Source organism: Saimiri boliviensis, chromosome 9, assembly GCF_048565385.1.
Source record: "Saimiri boliviensis isolate mSaiBol1 chromosome 9, mSaiBol1.pri, whole genome shotgun sequence".
Classification (NCBI taxonomy): domain Eukaryota; kingdom Metazoa; phylum Chordata; class Mammalia; order Primates; family Cebidae; genus Saimiri; species Saimiri boliviensis.
The window spans coordinates 29,281,692-29,307,480 of NC_133457.1; the positions used below are offsets into that span (position 1 = coordinate 29,281,692).

The window sequence follows — 25,789 nt, forward strand, 5'->3', positions numbered from 1 at the left end:
GAGTATTTTGTTGTGAAAGAAATGAGTTTTCTATGGGATTTGAGGAAGAGGTAAAAAAAAAAAAGACCAAGAAAAAAAAAAGATCTTCAAGAATTAAATTGCTTAGAGATAAAGCATATAAAATAGGAATGCTTTTATTGCTTTTGTATTTTCTGAGGACAGTTCTGCCAGTGTATTCACAAAATGGTACAAATACAAATATATCACATTTGCCTGCTGTGATTAAATTTCTCTAATTACGCAACTATACTTGATACATGGGACCCGATGCATCACTTTTTTTTTCCTTTTGTAATCATTGTTATATCCGCGCTCTATAATCAACGTTCATCACAGCTAATTAAGAGAGTTTCTTTGTCTGTTGTTTCTGAGATCTGATATTCCTAGAGTTCGACCACAAAATTCGGTGGCGGGGGAGGGTTGGAGGAAGACAAATGCAAATTCTAGGCCTGTATTATTCACGAATGGCTCTTGGAAATTTTCATGTACTATGATTTTCTTTTTTTTATTCAATTTAAATGATTAGTCTTGGAGAAGGAGACCAAGTCCTGCTTAAAATTTTGCAGAACACTCCTATGATTTGCAGGTACATTCCTATTGGTAAAGGAAGCTAGCAGTCTTTCTTGTTAGATTTTGTAGATTTATATGTGATATTCAAGGACATATTTTTTTTTGCACTAGATTGACATTAATATTGATTTCTCTTCTAAAAATAAAATGCTACAAATTCACATCACTTACTAGTTCTAAGCTTTTGTTCGTTCTCAAGCGCCATTTTCTTCTAGCAAATGTTTTTAGTTATGCACACTTTAAATGTTAAATTACAGTGATAAGAAAGCTAGTTAAACTTTAACTAGTCTATTACAAACAAACTTAATCTACTTTCTGTATGTCAATTTGAGACCAGAGTTTTCCAACTGAGGGCTCTGTTGTCTCACCTGGAAATTCTATCTCCTGCTACCCTTTATTAAGACAACTGTAACCTTTAAAGCTTTGATAGAAGAGTAAACCTAACTGGAGATGAGTCACTGTGGTATATATCCTACCTTCTTTATTTTGTGTTATTTTACCTTGTTGTCAAAAGTGTCTTTAATTTGCATATTTGTTGCTTCTGTTTATCCCCATACTGTGGACTGTGTCATTCCCAAATAAACAAACTAATATTACTGAGTAACCATTTCAGTTCCTGCCCTTGATAAGTTCACAGTACACTGGAGGATGTAGGTATGTGAACACATAATTAAAATAAAATTGAAAAAGGCCTATTAGAAAAGACGCAACTCAAAGCAGTGGTAAGTTTGAAGAGAAAATGAAAAAATTGAGAGTAGTAGAGGAGGCTTTATGAGAGAGGTGCTATTGTTCTGAGACTTATAGACATTAATGATAGTTAAAGGTTATGAGATGCCATTCTGTGTCAGGCATGTTCTAAGCAATTAAACAGTACTAATTACTCTAAACCTCAGGAAAATCCTATGAAGTGCTATATAGTATGCCCATTTTATAGAGGAGAAAATGGAGGCATAGAAAAGTTAGGTAACTTGACCAAGCTCTCTGTGCCATATTTGATTTTCCAAAAATGGCTGTAATAATATCTCTATTTATATTCTTCTCAAACTTTTCCATTACCACAATAAAAAGGGAGGTCTAGTTCTTCTATTTGAATTGTATTGGTTTGGGACTGGCATGAAACCTACAGAAGGTGGCAGAAATGACAAGAAGTCACTTCCAAGGCTAGTTCAGGAAGGAAGATACAACATCCACCTTAATCACTAGAATACTGCTTTAACTCCCAGCTGTTATGCTTGGAGCAAGCCCAAAGAAGCCCAAATGAGAGGCCATTAGGGGAAGCTAGAGATTACAAACACACACACACACACACACACACACACACACACACACACACACACACAGAGAGAGAGAGACAGACAGACAGACAGACAGAGAGAGAGAGAGAGAGATGGATGGATGGTCTGGCTAGCCCTCAATAGCTTTAGTTCCTCACTGTCCTTCCAGTTCCAGCCACTATCTGACTACAACTACATGAGAGTTCTGGAGCCAGTGAGTACTGCTCAGCCCAGCCTGTCCCAATGTCCTGACCCACAGAAACTGTAAGTTAACAAAATATTTGTTGTTTTCAGTCACCAAATATTGGGGTGATTTGTTACAGAGCAACATCAACAGGAAACAGTCACACAGATAATAAGTGGGAAAGCCAAAATTTGAACCCACTCTGATTCCAGGGCTCCTCTCCTACTCCTATGCCAGAAAACAAATTTTGAGAAGATTTATGGATATTCCATCAGGTTTAAATAGAAACTTCCATGTTACGTGAATGTGTGCAAAAATCACTTCTTGAAATCAATATTCAGAGGGGCAGAAAATGTTTTTGCATTGTGAGCTCTTTCTTTTATGATTGAAAATTAAATGAAGAAAGAATGAGAGAATGTTTAATAGGCTCATAAACATGTCAATTCTCACAATTGCAAAAGCTGACTGTCCAGTGATTGGGTAGATATATATTGCATCATCTGGGTAATGACTTTAACCATATTAAAATAATATGGCAGTTTAGATAGGGAGGGGAAACAGTAAAATTTTTTAATGAGGGGAAATAATTTCTAAATATGTGGCTCGGAGAAGGGAAGACGAAAGCTACTGTGGAGCCAGAAAACTTGGATTTAGTGATTTTGAATTTTAGTATTGTATTTGCTTGATTTACAGCAACTTGTTGAATTGTTATCTATCACATAATCCAGTAAGCTTACTTAGCATGGGAATGAGGGCTTATCTTTTTTAATAATAATGGGGTTGATCCTTGGATAACCTGGGCCCAGTATAAAGATGTTCTATAAATATTTACTAAGTAAAGGAATGACTATAATATCTTAGACCCTCAGTTTTCTTATTTATATATAATTCAGTAGTTGAGTTTGCTTGTCATACCTTGGGCCAGGAAAGTTTCTAGGTCATAACGAGTCTTGTACTTCACAAATAAATGAATTTAAAATTTAGCTCTTTGACATGTTAGAGAATAGATAAATGTCACGTATAAAACAAACATTTTTAGCACTAATGTGACATCTGTTTCTACTATTGTCTTGTAATGATGGCTGAATGAAGGAGAATTTGAGAATTCAGCTGAAAGATTTAGGACATCACATTTTACTTCAGACTGTAGAGGCTCACGTGATTTTTTTTAATGCTCTTATCAGATAGAAGTTTCTCAACTATGGCTACCACAATTGAGAAAGTTATATTCCACTATTATTAATAATAAGACCTACTTTACCTCCCTGATGTGTGAAGTTCAAATGAAACCCTAAATGTGAACATATGAAGCAAATATGCAAATTTTGCCTATGTAAAAAGATATATAATTGGTAATTATAATTATTCATGTTATTGATAAAGAAAATATAAACCAAAAGAGCTAATTGAATTTATTTCCTTATCACATTTCTGCTAGTTGTGTTGTAAATTTGTGCCTGTGACTTTTTGCCTTCCTGGAGAAAAGCTGAGAATTCACTGTGACTGTATGCTTTTCAAACCTGCAATCTTCCACCACATCACACAATGGGTCTAGTTTTTGGAGCTACTTAATGAGAATTATTTATAAACTTGATGAGGAATTTTAATTAAAGGCAATTTCCTTTGAAAAGTGTTATGTTTTGGCTGTGTCCCCACCGAGATCGCATCTTGAATTCCTAGGTGTTATGGGAGGGACCCCATGAGAAGCAATTGAATCATGGGGGCAAGTCTTTTTCATGCTTCTCTTGTGATGGTGAATAAGTCTCATGAGATCTAATGGTTTTATAAAGAGGAGATCCCCTACACAAACTCTCTCTCTTTGCCTGCCACCATCCATGTAAGACTTCACTTGCACTTCCTTCTGCCATGATTGTGAGGGCACCCAGCCACATGAAAATGTAAATCCATTAAACCTTTTTTCCTGTATGAAGTACCCAGTCCTTGGCTTCTAGTTAAATGAATATGTTCCGTTTTTAAATTTTAATAGTAATTCCAATTTAGTAAATTCTATCACTGTTTACGCTTCTAAAGTTATGATTAGATTTCATTAGTAATATTAAACTTTTCACAAAGATCGTGAGTGCTATCCTAAAACTTACTGGAGATTGGTTTTTTATTTAGATTTATATAACTGGTTATGTGAATATATTTAAATATGGGGAAAATTCCTTCCTTGTCTCAGAACCAAGCAAGATTCACCTGTGTTTTGTGTTCATTTGCCTCTTAAAGGCAAGTGTTGAAGATAAATAGGTAGCAATGGCTACTTAATATTTTTGGCCTTAACTATGCCAATCTCATTAGAATTCTCTGTATTTAAAATGGTTCCTTTTAATTATTGAAAGGCATTTTAGTGTGGTTTATGTGTTATATCAAAAATTATTTAACACTTCACACATTTTATAGATGATCTATAAGGTCACATGCTTTTAAAATAGTAGCCAATTAAACTTCACTCTTGGATTCTTTAAATCTAGGTCAAACTAAGTTATAATTTAGGATTGTCTTTAAACAGCTGTTCAGAAACAGAACTGTAGAACTGCTGTGTATCTGTGATTGGGAATGGTGCTTTTGCCAACCTAAAAGGATTAAAGTAGAGGAGATAGACACAACTTTAAAAATTATGTGTGATCATAAGACTTAAAATAATTAAAAAGAAAACCAGATAATTAAAACAAAAAATTACCCAGTCTTGGGTATGTCTTTATCAGTAGCATGAAAATAAAATAATACAGAAAGTTTCCCTGATATGAATTAGACAAAAAGATATAAAAAGAAGAGAGAGGGAGAACAAATTTCATATGTAACTAATATTTGGGAAACAATGATAACAGGATTAATGTCACACTGAATCCTTACTGTAAGACTGCTCATTTGACATGTAATAATTCAGTCTTCACAACAACTTATGGCACAGGTATGATTGTTATTACACTCATTTTACAGATGAAGAAACTGAAGAATGGGAAGAATAAGTGAATTATCCAAGTAAATATAGAATTTCAGTTTCAGATTCAGTCCAAACCCCATAGCCTTGAGCATGTCACAATAGTTAGTATGTGATTATTAATTTAAACTGAAAATTTCTGTTAAAAATACCTTAGTAAACACCCCAAATGTTTTAAATATAACCAAATTATTAACAGATAAAAACTACAGTAAGAAGGTAAATAATTTTAGACTTGTTAATTTAGTAATCAGTGAATTAACAATCGAATCATGGGGGCAAGTCTTTTTCATGTTATAATGTTACAAGTCAACATAACTTAAGTTTTAGTATTTTCATAACCTTTTGAAAAGTACTTTAAAAATAATTGTATCTTTAGAAATGTAGGTTGCATTTTGTGAATACATTTTATATAATGGCTTCTGTTTTTAATATTCTGGCATATATGAGGCCAGCAAACATGAAAAAATGCTCATAATCACTGGTCATTAGAGAAATGCATTTCAAAACCACATTGAGATACTATCTCATGCCAGTTAGAATGGCAATCATTAAAAAAATCTGGAGACAATAGGTACTGGAGAAGATGTGGAGAAATAGGAACACTTTTACACTGTTGGTGGTAGTGTAAATTAGTTCAACCATTGTGGAAGACAGTGTGGCGATTCCTCAAGGACCTAGAAATAGAAATTCCATTTGATCCAGCAATCCCAATACTGGGTATATACCCAAAGGATTATAATTCATTCCATTATAAAGACACATGCACATGTATGTTCAGCATATATTGTGGCACTGTTTACAATAGCAAAGACCTGGAACGAACCCAAATGCCCATCAAGGATAGACTGAACAAGGAAAATGTGGTACACATAACACCATGGAATACTATGCAGTCATGAAAAATGATGAGTTCGTGTCCTTTGTAGGGACATGGATGAACCCGGAAACCATCATTCTCAGCAAACTGACACAAGAACAGAAAATCAAACACCACATGTTCTCACTCATAAAGGAGTGTTGAACAGTGAGAACACATGGACACAAGGAGGGGAGCATCACACACTGGGGTCTGTTGGGGGCGGGTAGGGGATGGACAGCAGGGGGTGGGGAGTTTGGGGAGGGATAACCTGGGGAGAAATGCCAGATATAGATGGCAGGGGGATGGAGGCAGCAAACCACATTGCCATGTATGTACCTGTGCAACAATCCTGCATGATTCTGCACATGTACCCCAGAACCTAAAGTACAATAAAAATAAAATAAAATAAAAAAATAAAGTAGTCATTGTTTAATGTGAGTTTCTTTTCTGCCAAAATGTGACTTGATTTTTTCCATAATACCCTTTTTAGGTGAATTTCTGCTGCACTGCTTTTAAAAGTCCACTAGTAGAAATATGAAAGAAAAAAATATAAACAGTTTGTGTTTGTTACCTGTGAGTTCAGTTATGTTTGGTTTCAAAATTTACAGGGCATTTTCATAGGTAATATCACACTTATACTTCTTAATATTTCTATGAATATCATCATTCTCTTTTCAAATGAGTAAGAGAAGGTTCACAGCAGTGAAGTGAATTGCACAGAATCTCACAGAAGAGGTAGAACTAGAATTCAAACCTAGATCTTCAGAGCTTGCAGTTCAACATTCTATTGCCTGATGGCTATGATTGTCCATTCCTCCATTTTTATATCTACAATCAATGATGAATAGTATAAGGAGGAAGTTGGTTGAGCCTTGGGAGATTCAGGAAGGTCAAGATTTTTCTTTTGTTTGAGGCTCTGAGTTTGTTCTCTAGTGATTAGAAATAGAACAACTTATTCTGGTCTTGAAATGGAACCGCATAAACATCATTTTAAATAAAAGCCTAAAATTGAAACCATTTATAGCAGTTATTCTACTGGTATTATCTAAATTCTTCAGAACACAGATATATTTATTAATACTTCATGTATAATTTTATATTCTAAACAATCAGGGCACAAAGACCCAAAACATTGGGTCTTTTAATTTAAGTTTAAATGTACTTCCCAATTATTTGTGGACATATATGAATTTTCTACAGATGTTGATTAATGCCATAGCTTACTTTAACCTATAGAGAATTGCATTAAGCTTGAGACCTAAAAAGAAATTGACTGGTTGAAAAGCTAATTGCGACAAAAAGCTTAGGTCATCACTTCATGAAGTCTATTGATTTGAAAAAGACTATGATACATAAGATGTGTGTGCACTTTTTGGGTAACTTTCGCAAAGCAAATATACCCAATCTTTTTAAAAAATAAGCAAAAATGTACATGCTAAATTGGATCAAATATATTTGGCTTGGAGAAAGATGTGAATTAAATTGAAACTCTTCTCTTTTTTCTCTTCATCGTATGTTGTGCCACCTCTGTTCTGTTTATTTGCCACATCCCTGAAAGCATGTGAGCTATCACTAAAATTGTATACCCATAAAGTAAATGGGTCACATGACTCAAAATAGAAGTCTGTTTTAGGAATATGATCAAATATTAAGGATCCCAAATCCACACATTTTGTTAAAAATTAAAATTAACAACTTATTTTTATAGGTAATTTAACGGAACCTTTATGTGTTTGCGGTTCTATTGTGTTTTTTTGTCCTGCAAGCAGAAATGCAACACTGCTCTTACAAACATCATATTTAATTCTTGGAGAGACTGCAGTATGTCATTACAGATGGATTGATAGCCTTGATGATATCATTGAACTTTTGTCATGCCTAACCTGGAAGACTTGCTATATGCCAGAAAATTTTTGTCATTCATCTTGCTTTTGAAGGGCCAAATTTATTTGCAACCTTGAACGACATTGGACACATGCACATGAAACAGCCTGAAATCTATCAAGCAGTGAATATCTTATAAAACTGCTATTCAAAATACTAAGTATTGACCTGGTTTTCAGAACCATCTTGAAAGCCAACACTTTCAATATATTTACTTATGAACACTGATTTTCACTGGATAGTAACAAGTTTACATTTTCAGTCTTTTTTTTTTTTTTCCTGAGTAACCAGAGGCCACCAAATATTCACCGTGTTTTTCTATTTGTTTTAATTAAGTGAGAAACAACAGAATTATAAATGCATGTGTATGTCTGTTATTTACTAATGTCAATATGTAACTGATTAGTGAAATTGTACTAGTAATGGAGTCCATCTTTGGTTGGATTATTCAGTGAACTTTTAAAAAATCTCAGTTTATACTTACATGTAACAAAATTGCATAGTAATAGTGCTGTCAGGAAAAAAGCAAGATTGTCTTTTGAGCTTTCTGTGATTTGGAGCAAAAATGTGTCATATGTTACTATGAACTTGTAATTCCATTTATATTAAAACTGAATTTATGTTCAGTACAAATTAGAAAGCAATTGATCACCTTCCATGAACCAGGTTTGAATTTTCAAATACGTGATAATAATAGCTAATGTTTAGCTAATAATTATAATACTAAAATCTACTACTTATAAAGTTCATGCTAGAAATGGTGCTAAGCATTGTGAAAGAATTACCTAATTTGTTTCTCACAATAGCCTTGTAAAGTAGTTGTTTTGTTTCTCCTTACTGTAAAGATGACAAAATTAAGATTTATAAAGTCAGGGGCTAATATTTCATAAAGGAGATTACTTTGTGCTGATTTGTGCCCTGGTAGATTAAGACCTAAAAAAGCCAGATAAAAGCCATTTCATTTGTAATTGTCACCTATCCAGGGAAGTTGCCTGCCTGTTAAATTTCGTTTTCTTCAAAGGGTTTAATTTTTAATTTTAATTTTTAAGAATTTTAGTAATACAAATGCAGTTCTGTTCCATGGTTATATTGCTCAGTGGTGAAGTCCAGGCTTTTAGTGCATCCATCACCCAAATCATGAACATTGTACCTGACATGTAATTTTTCCATCCTCACACCCCTACCACACCCACACCCACCTTTTGGAGCCTCCAGTGTCTATTTTTCTACTCTGTATGTCCATGTGTACTCAATGTTTAGCTCCTACTTATGTGAGAACATGCAGTATTTGACTTTCTATTTCTGAGTTATTTTACTCAGAATAATAGCCTCCATTTTTATCCATGTCGTTGCAAGGGACATGATTTCATTAATTTTTATGACTGAATAGTACTCTATGGTATATATATACCACATTTTTTAAATCCAGTCATCCATTAGATGGACACCAAGGTTGATTCCATGAATTTGCTATTGTGAATAGTGCTGCAGTAAACATACGAATGCCGGTGTCTTTTTAATATAATGGCTTATTTTCCTTTGGGTTGCAGAATTGAATGGTCATTTTACTTTTAGTTGTTCAAGAAATCACAGTGTTTTTCCTAGTCATTGTACTAATTTACCTTCTTATCAACAACATATAGGTCTTCCCTTTTCTCTGTACCCTATCCAACATTTGCTGATTTTTGACTTTTTAATAATAGCTATTCTTACTGCTGTAAGATGGCATCTCATTTTGGTTTTAGTTTGCATTTCTTTGATGATTAATGATGTTGAACACTTTTTCATGTGTTTGTTGGCTGCCTTTATGTCTTCCTTTGAAATTTGTCTGTTTGTATCTTTTGTCCACTTTTTAATAGGGCTGTTTGTTTGTTTTCTTGTTGTGTTGTTTGAGTCCCTTGTAGATTCTGGATATCTGTTTTTTGTTAGATGCATAGTTTGCACATATTTTCTCCTATTCTGTAAACTGTTTGTTTATTGATTATTCCTTTTGCTGTGCAGAAGCTTTTAAGTTTAATGAAGTTCAATTTGTCTATGTTTATTATTGCATTTACTTTTGAGGATTTAGTCATATATTCTTTCCCAGGGAAATGTCCAAAGAGTTTTTCCTCGGTTTTCTGGTACAGATGTGTGACATCCTTTCCTTTCATCAAAATTTCAGTGTGTAAGTGTGGGTTGAGTATTCAGGGAATTCAGGGAATACATGGTCTCTTCTATAACTTCCACTAAGGTTATTCTATAATGCTGTCATTATAATTTGAATGTGAAGAGTTCTTCTGATCAGAAACCTTCATGTGCATTGCTGTTTTCTCAAGTAGGAGCAATCAACTGATAGACTGATACAGCTCTGGCTGTAGAAATGGACGAAATAAAATACTGATGTTCCATATCATAAAGTAACATTAAGCTCTTTAGGAAGCAACTCAACAAGCAACATCTTGAAGATCATTCATTTTAGAAAGCCACACTACGTATCTTAAAATTCAAGGGAATACAAATTTTGCACCAAAAGTGATAAAATTATGCACCATGGCAGAGAGTATACAAAAAGGAAAGATGGTAGTATGAAACTTTAGCCTTAACTTTAAGATAATTTTTGTATTTATTGTGCTATTTTTCCTGAAAGCATGGTTATTGCAAAGAAGTTGGGGAAACAGGCAAATATAGAGCAACAAAACAAAAATCATCCTTAATCCCTTTTTTTTTTTTTTTGGAAATTGAGTCTTGCTCTGTCACCCAGGCTGGAGTACAGTGGCATGATCTTGGCTCACTGCAACCTCCACCTCCCAGGTTCAAGTGATTCTCCTGCCTCAGCCTCTTGAGTAGCTGAGATTACAAACATGCACCACAATATCCAGCTAATTTTCATATTTTTAGTAGAGGTGGGGTTTCACCATGTTGCCCAGGCTGGTCTTGAACTCCTGATCTTGAGTGATCCACCCACCTTGTCCTCCCAAAGTGCTGGGATTACAGGTGGGAGCCACTGCGCCTGACCAGTCTTTTCAAAAGAACGTAGTCACAGTTATCATATTTGACTATCTCTTTCCATTTTTTTCCAAAAATATATATTGGTAAGTAGATACATATGGAATCACCATTGTAAATGTAAGTAATAAACACATTTTTAATATGTCTAAAGTAATATTTGTTTACCTCTGCTGTAATAAGACATTGGCAGAGGTAAAGAAATATTACTTTAGAATGTGACTAATTGTTAATTATGGTATAATGGTTCTTTGGATGTGTCATAATCTACTTAAAATTCAACCAATATTTAGATTGCTCCTATTTTTCCTCCTCTGTTTTTTTTTTGTTGTTGTTTTTTTTGTTTGTTTTTTTTTTTTTTTTTTTTTTTTTTTTTTTTTTTTTTTGGTTTGAGATGGTGTCTTGCTTTGTTGCCAGGCTGGAGTGCAGGGGTGCGATCTTGGCTCACTGCAACCTCCCTTGACCAGATTCAGGCGATTCCCCTGCCTCAGCCTCCTGAGTAGCTGGGACTACAGGCACATGTCACCATGCCCAGCTAATTTTTTGTATTTCAGTAGAGACGGGGTTTCACCATCTTGGCCATTATGGTCTCAATCTCCTGACCTCAGGATCCTCCCACCTCAGCCACCCAAACTGCTGGGATTACAGATGTGAGCCACTGTGCCCGGCCTCCTCCTCTGGTATTAAAAATACATAAATCATTATACACATTGTGATTACATCCTTAAGATATATTCTTGAAAGAATTTTTGCAGAGAAAAGTATATGCATATTCTGATATTTGTAACCATTTGAATTTCAGAAACTGTTTCCTAGTTTGTGCTCCTGTTAGCAAAGTATGGTATATCCTTTTCCCCCACCATTACCACCTTTACAGTAGCATTGATTTTCATCTTTATAAATTTGATAGCGAATTAATGGGATTAATTTTATTTTAGTTTTAATTTTTAACTACCAATAAGATTCAACAGCATTTGACATCTTTTGGATATTTGTATTTCTGACTTTTTTTAGTCAATTGATTTCATTTTATTAAATGAAATTAAATTTCTATTTGGGAATGTTTACCTTTTCTTTACATACATAGATACATATATATATATATATATATATATATATATATATATATATATACACACACACACACACACACACACATATATATGATATTTACCCTTGTTTACCTTTTCTTTACACACACACACACACACACACACACACCCCATATTTACTGTTCACTCTATGTCTGTCAATGTTGTTTTCTTCATTTCTTATTTAACTTTGAATTTTGGTCACTCTGCATGGTAGATTCTAAAGTTTACATGGGAAGTTTATCAGCCTTTCCATTTATGCTTTTTAACCCTGGTATTATTCTAGCTCCAAAAATATAAACTATATTTGTAAAATATCTGTAGCTGTTTTATGTTTTACTAAAATTCCTTCTAAGCAAAAAGTATATTTTAAGTCCTTAAATGTTATTTTTATTTACTATTTTGACCAACAAAACTACTAATTGTCTTTTATTTCTTAACATCTACCAATGTCAGTCTGAACTTATCAGTTTGATTTGATAAGGACCAAATTTAATTTGACATTTGACATCTGTTAATAATGTGCATAAGTTATAGGTTTAAGATCAATAGACATGTGGAAAGGGACACTTATACATGATATTCATTATTTTAATGTATCTTTATTGATAAATTTCCCTAATATTATCTCACAGAGATATAGTTGTTCACATTCCTTATGAGTAAAAGGCTTTGCTTTCCACTCTTTCATACCAGATATGACAGTCCAAGAAGAAAATTTTCAAGTATTTTCAGCAATAATAATCACCACTTTATTTAAACAAATTTTAAATTGAGAGCTATCCAGTATGTAAAACAGATTAAAGCAGTTTTTCAGTTACTGAACTGGTTATATGCTAGGGTGCTCTTCTGTCTCATACTACACGATATCTCTGTCCAGGCACTCCCTGAGACAGCTCTGTGAATCCTTAAGGATATGAAGCACAGTCTTTCGGATAAGAAGAGTAAAAGTCAGATCCTGTCAAATAAATGAGTGAGATTGCTGAGTATGAAAGAATAAGTTGTGGAAAAGACTGGTGGACATAGTCAGCGTGTAATTGGTCCAAAAGTATACATTAGTTTCAGAAGCCCTCTTCAGGGCTATAAAAACCTGACATTACTTGTGTTTTAAAATTTCTGTATTTATTCCAGATAAAGCCAGGCAGAAGCAATTTGAATGGGCTATATTAACCTAGCTTTCAATTAAAGTAATTTTGCTATATTAGGTCTTACATTTTAGTAAATATCACTATAAGAAAAAAAGATGAAAAATCTGGCATTTTTTGAAAAATCTCTTTTGGGGACTTTGTCATTGATTTGTCCAATGATCCTTATATTCAAAACTCATTTAAGATATTCCCATAAGAATTTAGTGTCCATAAAAGTCTGTCCCCCCTGAAAAATAAGTATCTCCTTTTCAACAGTCACTGAAAATTATATAACCTCTTGTTTTATTCTCTTTGTTTGAAATTACCAATCAGAAATCTCAGACCTATTTTTTAAATAATGATGACACAAGCAATACAAAAACAAAAATTAAGACTTTAAATGACATAACTCTACCACTGTTATATATCAAATTATTTACATTTGTAAAGCTTTCCAAATTGTCTCCATAAGAATATATGGCTTTTGTAGTTGCAGCTAAAACACAGGAACAATTGTAGTCCGTTTCAGGATAACAGTTTCTCATATTGTTGCATAAGTCATAACAATTATCATTTTTAATGACTGCATTCACATGATACATTTAACTTGGTTATTCCCATATTGGTGAACATTTAAGTTGTTACCAATGTTTTTTGCTCTGTGTTTGTGTGTGTGTGTGTGTGCGTGTGTGTGTGCGTGTGTGTTTCTGTTCTTTTAATGACCATACTTTTTTGAATAACCTCATATATCTTGTCAGTTTTTTATGTGTCCTACATGATATTGTGTATGGCAAGTATCTAACATAGTTCAATTGCTTTGGAATATATTTTTGGATAAATTCGTTAAGAGTGGAAATATGAGATTCCTGAAACCTGACTTATTCCAACACATGCCCCCTTCTTTAACAAACTAAGCTTAAAAAATAATATCTAAACTTGTATGTAAACTTATAATCCAATTTCCCTTAGGAAATCAACTTTTATTGATCTTTCTCTCTATGATATTCTGCAGCACAAAGCATGGAACTTAATTACAAAGCCATATATTCTTTGTTAATTACCACACGTTTATTAGCTATGTATGCCTGGCTTGTTGACAGAGTCAGGTGTAGGAAAAATAAACAAGCACATAAAGTCTAAGTTAGTGGAATTTTCTTTGTAATATTGTAATGAAAACTAAGGAGAATCTAGAAATAGTGTGAATAGGTCTTCTCTTTCTGGCTATGATGGGATAGTAGTAGCAGACCAATTCTCTTGCTGAGAACTAAAAATGTTGAACTTAATATAAAAAACCACACATCTGAAAACATTAGAGAATATCGTGGCAGCCAGGAAAGTCAATGAGGTGAACTTTCTTATCAAGGGATTGATTAATAAGTGACACGTTGAAAAGGCTAAAAAGGTGGGAAGAAAGTGGCTGCTAGTAGGAAGAAAAGGTATATGGAACAGTCAGCAGCCCCACCAGGCAGGGGAGACATAAACTGAAATTCAGAACTAACACAGAAGCCAAAATCTGAAGGATCAAGCTACTGGAGAAAAGATGTACCAGTTAGAATCCATAAGAGACAGAAACCACAGATTGATTTGGTCAGAGAAAAAAATACTATGAAGAAGTATTAATTAGAACTGGAGATAAAGTACTAAAAGGGATAAAGAGAACATTGAAGAATATAGGAATAGCATATGCAGAAACTGGCCACTGTGTCTAGGACTGAAGGAGGGTACCCAGGAGTGAAACAAACTTGGAAGCATCGTCTCAATTCCCTGGCCGGGTGGAAAGTCAAATCTCACTGGAAAGGGTATGGCTACGGCTCACTGGATGGCAGGAAAGTTTGCTGAACTGCTGCTGCTCAGGAATGGTGGGCAGGAACATGTCCACCAGGTTGGCACTGAAATTCACTGGGAAGCTGCCTACTGGAGGACTGGTAGAACTTGCTGAAGGGAATGCACCTGCACCTCCAAGTTTTTTGTATACCACTGGCAGAATAGCTGCTTGCTGGTGGAGACAGTACTCATTGACAAGAAAGTGGCTGGCTGGCAGCCACGATGTACAAGGCTGAAAAGCGAAGTATATTCATACTACAATGAGAGGTCTCTTCTTGCAGCTTTCCTTCAAAGCCCTCTGCTAAGAAGGCTCAACCAGAAGCTGGCAAGGGAGAAATGTTTACAGGTCCAGTTCCTATATTTATCATAAAGCAATGCAGAGGAGAGTGGAATTATAAAAACAAGAAAAGCTATGACAAGATGGAAATTTTTACCAGAGAAGTAGAATTTATAAAAAGAATCAACTGCAAATAGTTGAAATGAAAAAGGAAATAACTTTAATCGAGAATGTAATAGATGGGATTCATGGCATATTATAAACAGCTGATTCTGGAATTGATAACCTGAGAGGTCAGTAGACTATCTCTACTGAAGCAAAAACAAAAAATAATAAAATATAATTGAAAATAGCATGAGGCAAATGATGTATGGATAATAGTATCATAAGCCCATGTATGGAAGTACTAAAAAGGAAGATAATAAAAATGAGGCAAAAGCAATATTTGAATAAATACTGGTGAGAACAATTTCTTTAAACTGAAAGACATCTAACTGCAAAATCAAAATTCACTAAAATTCCAAGGAGGAAAACTACAAAGAAAAACATGTCATGGTACATCATAGTAAAAGATATGAAGAAAAATAAAGAGAAAAAATTTTCACACAGCACAATTGTATGTATTTATGGCACACAATGTGGTGTTTTGATACATGTATATATTGTGTAATGGTAAAATCATGGTAATTAGCATATCTGTCACCTTAAACAATGATCATTTCTTAATTATAGAAACATTCAAAATTCTCTCATATAGCCATTTCAAATATACAGCACATTTATTGTAAGCTATAGTCACCCTACTGTGCAATAGACTAGTGGAACTTATTCTTCCAACTGTTAAACTGTATTTGTTGACCAACCAAAGGGAAAATTTTAAAAGCAGACAGAGAAAAACAGTCAAATTTGGTTGTTTGTTTGTTTGTTTGTTTGTTTTTGAGATGGAGTTTCGCTCTTGTTACCCAGGCTGGAGTGCAATGGCGTGATCCTGGCTCACCGCAACCTCCGCCTCCTGGGTTCAGGCAATTCTCCTGCCTCAGCCTCCTGAGTAGCTGGGATTACAGGCACGTGCCACCATGCCCAGCTAATTTTTTGTATTTTTAGTAGAGACGGGGTTTCACCATGTTGACCAGGTTGGTCTCGATCTCTCGACCTCGTGATCCACCCGCCTCGGCCTCCCAAAGTGCTGGGATTACAGGCTTGAGCCACCGCGCCCGGCCTGAGTCAAATTATTTTTAAAAGAAAGTTTAAGTGGTGATAGAATGACACTGCTAGTAATCTTTTTAAAACTCTCTAGAATTCTATTCCATTTAAAATATTATTCAAAATGTCAGTTGTAAATATAAATGGAGGAGAAGAGGCAGATCTCTAAGTAAGAGTTCCAAATAATGTATGTAGATACTCTGCCCTCAAGAGGTAGCATAACTCTCCACTTTCTATGTGTGGGCTGTGCATAATGATTTTGCTGCAAAGACTATGGAAAAAGGAAAAAACTAGAGGAACTTTATTACTCTAGAATGGAGAAACCTGACAAATGCTACATCAGCCAGGGATCAAGGTCAACATCACCAGTGCTAAGTCATGCTGAGATAATAAAGGCACTTTACTTCTGTAGTCTTCCTCCTTAAAACCCACAATCCCCATTTAAAATAAGAAAAACACTGCAAAAATCCAACTTGAGAGACATGTTATAGGATGCCTGACCAGTATTTCTCAACACCATCAAAGTCATCAAAGTTATCCCTGCACTTTGGGAGGCCAAGGTGGGCAGATCACAAGGTCAGGAGATTGAGACCATCCTAACCAACATGATGAAATCCCGTCTGTACTAAAAATACAAAAAAGTTAGCTGTACGTGTAGTCCCAACTACTCGGGAGGCTGAGGCAGGAGAATTGCTTGAACCCCGGGAGGTGGAGATTGCAGTGAGCTAAGATAGCGCCACTGCAGTACAGCCTGGGCAGCAGTGTGAGACTCAGTCTCAAAAAAAAGGAAAGTCTGATAAACTGTCATAGCCAAGAGGAACCTCAGGACCATGACAACTAAATATAATATCCTGGGACAGGAAAATGACATTAGGCAAAAGCTAAGAAAATCTTAATTAGATATGGACTAGATAATGCAATCTATCAATATTAGGGTTATTAACTACAACAAATGTACCACACTAATATAAGATGTCTAGAACAGTGAAATATGGGATGTATGGAGTATATATGAACTCTGTTCTCTTTCAGATTTTTCTGTAAATCTAAAAAATATTCTAACATGAACATTTTATTTAAAAATTAAGGTGAAAAAAAAACTTTTTTCATATTTCCATTTCCTGACTATGAAAAAAATTATTGCCAGCAGAACCATATGAAAAAAATACTAAGAGCAATTTTCAGGCCAAAGGACATTATTTCAGAAAGAAGCACAGAAATGCAGGAAGCAATAATGAATGCCAGAAAAGGTAAATATGTAAATAAACTTAAATTACTTCTGACTATAAAATAATAACTATGATGTCTTGTGGGGTTTAAATATCCAAAAATAAAACACATACAATAGTATAAAAGGTAGGAAAAGTTTAAAAAGAGTTAAAGTGTAAGGTTCTAGCATTATCTGGGAAGTGGTTAAAGTACTAATTTATATTAGACTTTAATAATAGATATTTTACTATCTAGAATTACCACTAAAAGAATAATAAAGGAACATATGACCGACAATTTAATAAAAAGGACAAATAAAATATCGAAATAAATTTTGAGAAATGTAAGAGTTGAGCATAAAAGTAACAAAATATATGGTGAATTTAGAAAAACGATAAAATGGTAAATTTAATCTAAATGTGTTAGTAATTAAAGTCAATGATATGATACTACAGTTAAGTCAAAGATGGCTAAAATATATTAAAATAATGTATCTACAGATATATAGAGACAGTTTCTCAGATAAATGAATACAAAAAAGGGAAAAACTAAAGTTTAGAAAATGAAATGACATGGAAAGTCATTAACCAAAAGAAAAGAAACTAACCAAAGGAAAACTGATACAACTATAATAATATCATAAAAAGACTGTTGTACTGAAAAAAGCATAGCTAGATACTTAAAGAGGAACATTTTATAATAACAAAGTGTTAATCTACTAGGAAGATGTGATCCTAAGTTTGTATGTGCCTCATAATAGAACTTCAAATTATATGAAACAAAAATTGTAGTCAGGAAAGGGCACATGTAAAATTAAATAAAGCAATTTCACTATGCTTCTCTTGCTAACTGATAAAACAAGCATATGAAAAATTCTTAAAGATATGAAAATCATGATTAACAAATTGAATTAAATATACATATTTAATATATACATGTATAATATATGAAAGTATATATTACATACATACACATATGTACAGAAAGAAAACAGAATCTGATCATTGCAGAATATACATTATTTTCCAGTATACATAGATTAAAAAAAAAAAAAAAAACAGAATTGACCATGTGCTGGAATATAAAGCAAGCCTTAACAAATTGTAAAGAAATCATGCAGAGTATATTTTTTGTTCACAGTGGAATTAGTCTAGCATTTTATAACAAGATGATTGAAAATTTCTCAAATGTTTGAAAAGGAAATCCCAAAACACGCTTCAAAATAACCCAAAGAAGAAATGTTTATGTAGATTAGAAAATAGTTTGAGTTGAATGATAATTAAAATGGAACATTAAAATATGTGGTGTGCAGCTAGTAATTTTATTTTTAGGGAAACGAACATATGAGAGTGATGTGGTCTTTTCAACAAGGCTGGCATCCTTTTTTCTTGTTTGGACACAGTGTGTTCAGTTCCCTGATTGAGAGGAGGAATTCTCCACCCTTCTGCAATCTCTGTTGGCCTGTAACTGCTTTAACTAACAAAAATCTAAGAAGTTAGGCTATGTGGCTTCCAAGCCTAGATCATAAGAAACCTTGCAACTTTTGTTTCAGTCTACTGCCATGGTCTTCCTGGGGGAGGTATACCACTGTGTAAAACATCTCCACCCTGAGGACACGAAGCAGGGGAAAAGCAGAAGCTTAGCATGTGGGGAGCTGCATGAGTAATAGGGAGACACCTGACCAGCCACCCAGATGTTCCAACCATCTCAGTCCAAATCCCAACATGGGAGTGACAAAGCCTGCATGCAGGTCTACCCACAGCCGTCACCTTACTTCTACCTTCTGTGAGACTCCAAATGAGGACCAAACAGTTGATTATTACCTGAGAATCCATAGACATATGGAAAATAATAAGAAGTTGTCTTTTTTTGTTTGTTTGTTTTTTTGAGACGGAGTTTCGCTCTTGTTACCCGGGCTGGAGTGCAATGGCGCGATCTCGGCTCACTGCAACCTCCAACTCCTGGGTTCAGGCAATTCTCCTGCCTCAGCCTCCTGAGTAGCTGGGATTACAGGCATGAGCCACCATGCCCAGCTAATTTTTTGTATTTTTAGTAGAGACGGGGTTTCACCAAGTTGACCAGGATGGTCTTGATCTCTTGACCTCGTGATCCACCCGCCTGAGCCTCCCAAAGTGCTGGGATTACAGGCTTGAGCCACCACGCCCGGCTAAGAAGTTGTCTTTTAAAGCCACTTAGTGTTGGGGTGATTTGTTACAGATAACCAGGAATATTTTATAAAAGAAAGATTAAAAATCAATTACCTAAATTTTCATCTCAAGAACTTAGAAGCAGAAGGTGAAAGAAACCCAAGAAAGTAGAATAAAGGCAATGATAAAGATCATAGCACAAATTAATTATATGGGAAAATGTGCAATGCTGAAAAATCAATACAGCCACAGGCTTTTTTTGGGGGGGTGGGGGGTGGGGGGAAAGACTAAAATAGATGATAGCCAAGATAGATAGATAGATAGATAGATAGATAAAACTGATAATTTTCTAGCAAAACTGATAGGAAAAAAAGAGAAGACACACATGAATTTCAGGAATAGGAAAGGTGACCTCAGCACAATTGGAAGACATTTAAAACGTTAGTATGAGAGTATTGTGAGCAACTTAACAGCAATACATTTGAACATTTATATGAAAGGGACAAATTCCTTGAAACATATGATTATTGCCACATATTAAAATAAAAATCTGCATATTCTTATCTATTAAAGAAATTGAATCTGTAATTGAAAGCCTTCACGCGCGTGCACACACACACACACACACACACACACGTGCCCACAATCCCAGGCCTCAGGTAGTGCCATAAATGAATCTTTCAAACATTTAAGTAAGAAATTATACTAATCTTGTGAGATTATTTCAGCAATAGAAAATAAGAAAACACTTCTAACTTTTTAAATGTATCTAGTATGACCTGGGTGTCAGAATCAAGCAAGACTATTTACCAAAAAGAAAAAGTACATGCAAATCTAATATCTCTAATGAAAAAAAAAGTCATAAAAATTCCAAATGAAGTACTAGGTAAGCGAACTCAGGCATATATTTAAAAAGTAGTGTATCATGACCAGGTTTATTTTAGAGATGCAAAATTCAATCCTGTTATTTATCATGTTAACAGAATTAATAAGAAAAAACATCTAATTATAGATTCAAAAAAGTGGTAGATAAAACTTCACACCTATTTTTGAATCAAATTTGAATAAAATTAGGATTAGAAAGAAACTTTTAAAATCTGATCAAACCGATCTATATCTATCTGTATCTACCCTACATCGTACTACCTTGAACTGTTAACAGCTCTCCTGAGATTTAAAGCAAGAAAAAGATAATCATTGCCACCACTCTTTCTTAAAATCCTATTTGAGGACCCACAAGTAAAATAACAAATGTTTTAAGAATTGGACAAATGGAAAAAATATTTGAAAAATCATTTCAACAAGATGTTATCCAAATGGCCAATAATATGAAAATATGCTTAATCTGATTAATCATTGGGAAAATGCAAATTAGAATCACAACCTGATGCTATTACTAAACTTCCAGAATAGATCATTGAAAAATACAGCGTATCCCAAATGTTGGCAAGAATGAGTATCAACTAAACTCTAATACACCACTGGTGGGAGTGTAAATTAGAATACCCTCTTAAGAAGACCGTTCATCTATAAATACTAAACACCACCTCAGACCTTTTGACCCAGAAAGTTCAGTCTTAGATGTACAGCTGCTCCTCAGTATCTGCAGGGGGATATTAGTTTCAGGACACATGTGTATGCCAAAATCTGTGGATACTCAAGTTCTGCGTCTGGCCCTATGGAACTCGAGTATGTGAAAAATCGGCCCTTCACATATGCAGGTTTCACATTCTGTGAATGCTATACTTAGAATCCGTATTTGATTGTGGATGCAGCACCTACTGATAGAGGGCTGACTGTATTTAGAAAAATGCACATATAAAGTGGATCTGTACAGTTCAAACCTACATTGCTTAAGGGTCAACTGAATTACCCAACAGAAATGCATTGGCAAGCTCACTGAAGACATATATAAGAATGTTCATAGCTGCGCTATTCACAAAAGCAAAAAATAAGACAATATTTAAATGCTCATCTTCTGTGAAATGAATATTGTGGTATATTCATTGAAGGGAACAATATACAGGAATAAGAATGTACTATCTACAAGTATTTGTAACAAAATGGATGTATCTCATAAACAATGCTGAATGAGGGAAGCCAGATACACTTGAATGAAAAGTTAACTTAAAACAAGCAAAACAGTCAAAGTTGCATAGCAAGGGGGTCAGACAAAATCAGTTACTTTCAATCAAGACTCATTGGTGCTCACTCTGCCGATTACCTGACTGGTCCTTCAGTGTTAGTTGTTTTCTGCTCTGATGGGTCCACACTTCAGTGAGACTTTACTTATTTATGCTTCTATTTCTGCTGTTCCTGACCAAACTCTTCTCCTCTCCCTTCCCTGTCTCTGTCGCCCTCTTCCTCTTTCTCCCAAATTCCCCTGCCTCTCCATATCTCCTCCTTATTCACTCCATCCCTGCTTCCAGCTACACTCATCTCATGAGGCAAGGATCTATCAAGTCAGCTAGTCAACACGCAGAAGAGGTAACTCGTTTGATAAAAACGTAAACCAAGCCACCTCACAGGCCACTATCAAACTTGAAGATGGATTGGTGTACTTGCCAATTGTTAACTGGGTTGGAGAAATACATAAAATTGAGCCCTATCTGTAAAGATGAATTATGGCCATGGGTTTAAAAGTGGTCTGTGGGCACATGCTGTATATGGGCCAACCAAATCACATTTCTGTTTAGTCCTCAACTCCAGCTACATTTTAAACTTTGGAAACCACAGAAATACCCTTTACCTTTATCACGCTGTCCACTACAATGGCAAATATGAAGTGGTGGGCAAGAAATAATTATTTGAGAAGCCACTAACAACATATTTAATGGGTAAGCAGGTGACCTAGTTTAGTTTAGTTTCTCTCATTGTTCTCCATTTCATCCTCAAATGATGACTCAAACGTGAAATTTCTGGGTCTGTACCGTAACTGTCCCAAATCCATAAAACTAGAAAAGCCCTTATTTTATTATTCAAAAGTAATATTTCAGATATCAAGAAACTTGTCTGTTTCTTCATATCAAAATTAGAGTGCATTCATTCTAATTAAAGTGAAATACTGTTTTATCACAATCTGAGGTTAAATAATGATGTCATTCTGTGATGGTTCATTTTTATCAGAGAGCCACTGAAGTTTCTTTTTGTGTGTCTAGTTACAGGAGGCTAATTCTGTTTAACTGTTCACTTGCAGATATAAATGAATGTACCATTGACAATACTGGCTGTCAAGATTGATGCTGTAATACAGTTGGCAGTTATTACTGCAAATGTCAAGCTGGCCAGAAGCTAGAGGAAGATGGCAAAGGATGTGAAGGTAACAGTTAGGACTGTCTGCTTACTGATAAGGAAAGAGAAAACATCTATGTAATGCAAAAGAGGAGGTTTGTCTTTTATCCAGAGCCAGTTGAAGTGGCTGTGTTGAATGTTGTCAAGAGCACAGATCTTCCTCTTATGTCTAGATTACAATATTGTAACCCTAAGAACACTTCAAGTAGCTTATTATGGGAAACATATGATTATATGTTGGTTTGGTTGTGTCATGTTCTGATTATGGAATTTCAATCATTCATTTAAATCCCTGGGTAAAGTACATATTTTCGAAAGCATTTTATTTAATTCTAAAGTAAAAAATGGTACTTATCATAAAATACTCATGTGTTGCTACAGTGTAAATGGAGGGGCAAAAAACTAACCACAGGAATAATATTATTGGTATAGAATTAGCTTTTTGCACAAACCTCAATTTTCTGTTTCCTTTTAAAATTCCTTCCTTCCTTCCTTTATTTATTAATTCATCATTTTATTCATTTGACAATCATTGAGTATCAGGCATTATTCCATGCTCAGGAGATATAAAAATTAATGAGAAATAAATTATGTCCTGAAGGAGCTCACTGATTAGAAGCAAAGATTGAAACATAATCCCAAACTTTACAAAGTGGTGTTTTAAGGCATTATAGCATGCAGGTAAGTGCACTGGATTCAAAGAAACATGTGTTTGAGACCTAGCTGTGTCACTTAGTATTTGTATTACCAGGGCAAGTTATATTTGCTAAGACTCTTCCCTCATTGGTAATATTTAGAATAAATATTGCTGTGAGAATTAAATAAGATAATGTATCTAAAGTACATAGCATAAAGGGTAGTGCTCAAATGATATAAGTAGTACTCTTATTTATGAACATAGTTGCTGCCTGTATTGGGAATTTTGTAAAGGGGGACAGCGATTGTTTTCTTCCCTTAATTTCTGAAAGGGAAGATAGTAGATTAAAAGGAGCAGTATTACCATGCCTTCCAACTGTCCTTTCTGATTTTTTTTTTTCTGTCTACCCGATTACCAAGATGCCAGAGAATTTTATATAGCCAGGTTTCTTTGTTCATTTGTTTAAGATGACAGTAGAAAAACATTTAGTCTAATTATGTTCTATTGTTGATCTTAAAAAATCACATTCTTTTTTTTCCTTAACAAAGCTCGTTGCTGATGGGGATATGCACATAAGTTGGTAAAATAAAATAAAACAAACAAAAATATCCCCACTGAAGGCACCTCAGGTTAGGGCTGTGGGTTTCATTGAGACTATCAAAGGCAAGACAAATTGTAGATGTGAGTAGGTAGGAATATTTATTGCTTTCCTTTTATCATTCCCTCCAAGCAAGGTTTGTGCAGGCAGCAATAGGAAGGGCTACAGGTAGAGAGCCAGAAGATGTTCAAGGGCAACTGTGTCTTGACTTACCTGGGACAGGGTTCATCCCAGAATGGCCCTCTGCCTGAAAAAGCATAAATTCACAAAGGCAAACCCTAAGTTCACGCAGGCTCTTTTTTCATTCAAATGTAATAATCTTTACTTCTGGATAAAATTATTTGGCCTTGATAATCCCAGTACTGATTCAATCTCAGAAGAAGAGTCAAGGACTGCACTGTGTTCAAGGCAAAGGTGGGATGATAACCTCCAAAAAGAAGATGGTCTATACTGTGAGCATAATGTTTCTCATGAACCCTCCCTTCACCTGACAGGCAGCAAGCTTTTTATTTCTCTTTGACTGAGTGTTATTATTGTTATATAATCATTGTCATTATTATAGATATATTTGAAATACCTAGCACAGCAATTCACCATTGTTAGGTGTAATAATAATAATTTTTATAATAGCTGTTAGGCTAATAAGGCATGTTAGACTTTGTACCCACTAGTTCATTTACTTTCACTTTTCTTCTATTTTAATTGAAATTAGTTACTCATGGTCACTCATAGAAGCAAGAAGATATTTAGAGAAATGATTTCCATGGTTTTATTTAGCTGAGTCCATTTGTACAAACTGAATACAATTAAGATCAGTATTTGTACAAATCAAGAGTTTGATAATCAAGAATCCAGAGTTGGATATAATGAGATAATGTTGACTTCCTGCTTGCCCAGCATTGGGGATGGTGGTACGGCGTAGAGCAGCTCACTTGCAAAGAGCCACTTAACTCAGTCTCGCTGATCTTAGAGTCTTTCTTCTTTTCATTTCCTTAAATGAGTATTTGCTAGAGATGGTACTGCTAGGGATTCAGCTTGCTTGACTGTTAAACATACAATGATCTCGGATTTATTTATGTACATGATAATAAAAACAATAGAGGTCATTTTGAAATCCAGTACATTTTAAAGCGACTGCAAATGATTCATGTGAGTGCAGTAATGAGTCATTCGTGTTTATTTACTGGCTGGTAACAGTAGACGTCAGTTGGTTTCAAAGGCCATTTTATTGACTGCTACAGCCATTGAATTAAACAGTCATTAAATACTTTTTCTTTGCATTAATATAAGTTGAATTAAACTTATCTGAATTGCCCTTTAAAATATGGATATCAGCATTTTGTGGATATTTGTTGTACTATTTAAATAAATCTAGGCCAGGCATGATGGTTCACACCTATAATCCCAACACTTTGGGAGGCTGAATCACTTGAACCCAGGAGTTCAAGGCTGCAATGAGCTGTAATCACACCACTGTGCTCTAGCCTGGACAATAGAGTGAGATCCTGTCTCTTAAAAAACAATAATAAATAAATAATAAATAATAAATCTAGAATCTGTCCTTAAGTGGATGGAATTAAAACATTTGTAAACAATATTGTTAGCTAATCTTCCTCTTTTAACTTTTTCCCTAAAGAGGTATAAACTTGCAGAGAAGGCTCTTGATTAGCTCAGTTTCATTG

At 34.6% G+C, this 25,789-nt stretch overlaps 1 protein-coding gene across 5 annotated transcripts in view; it reads left to right on the forward strand.

Annotated features, from left to right (window-relative positions):
• LOC101039884 (vitamin K-dependent protein S-like) overlaps positions 1–25,789 on the forward strand; it is a 752,700-nt gene that overhangs the window by 476,913 nt on the left and 249,998 nt on the right. For all 5 annotated transcript variants that reach the window (XM_074405626.1, XM_074405629.1, XM_074405627.1 and 2 more), the window contains one exon: positions 22,778–22,900. The gene's annotated coding sequence lies outside the window, so the exon portion shown is untranslated. The remainder of the gene's footprint in view (positions 1–22,777; positions 22,901–25,789) is intronic.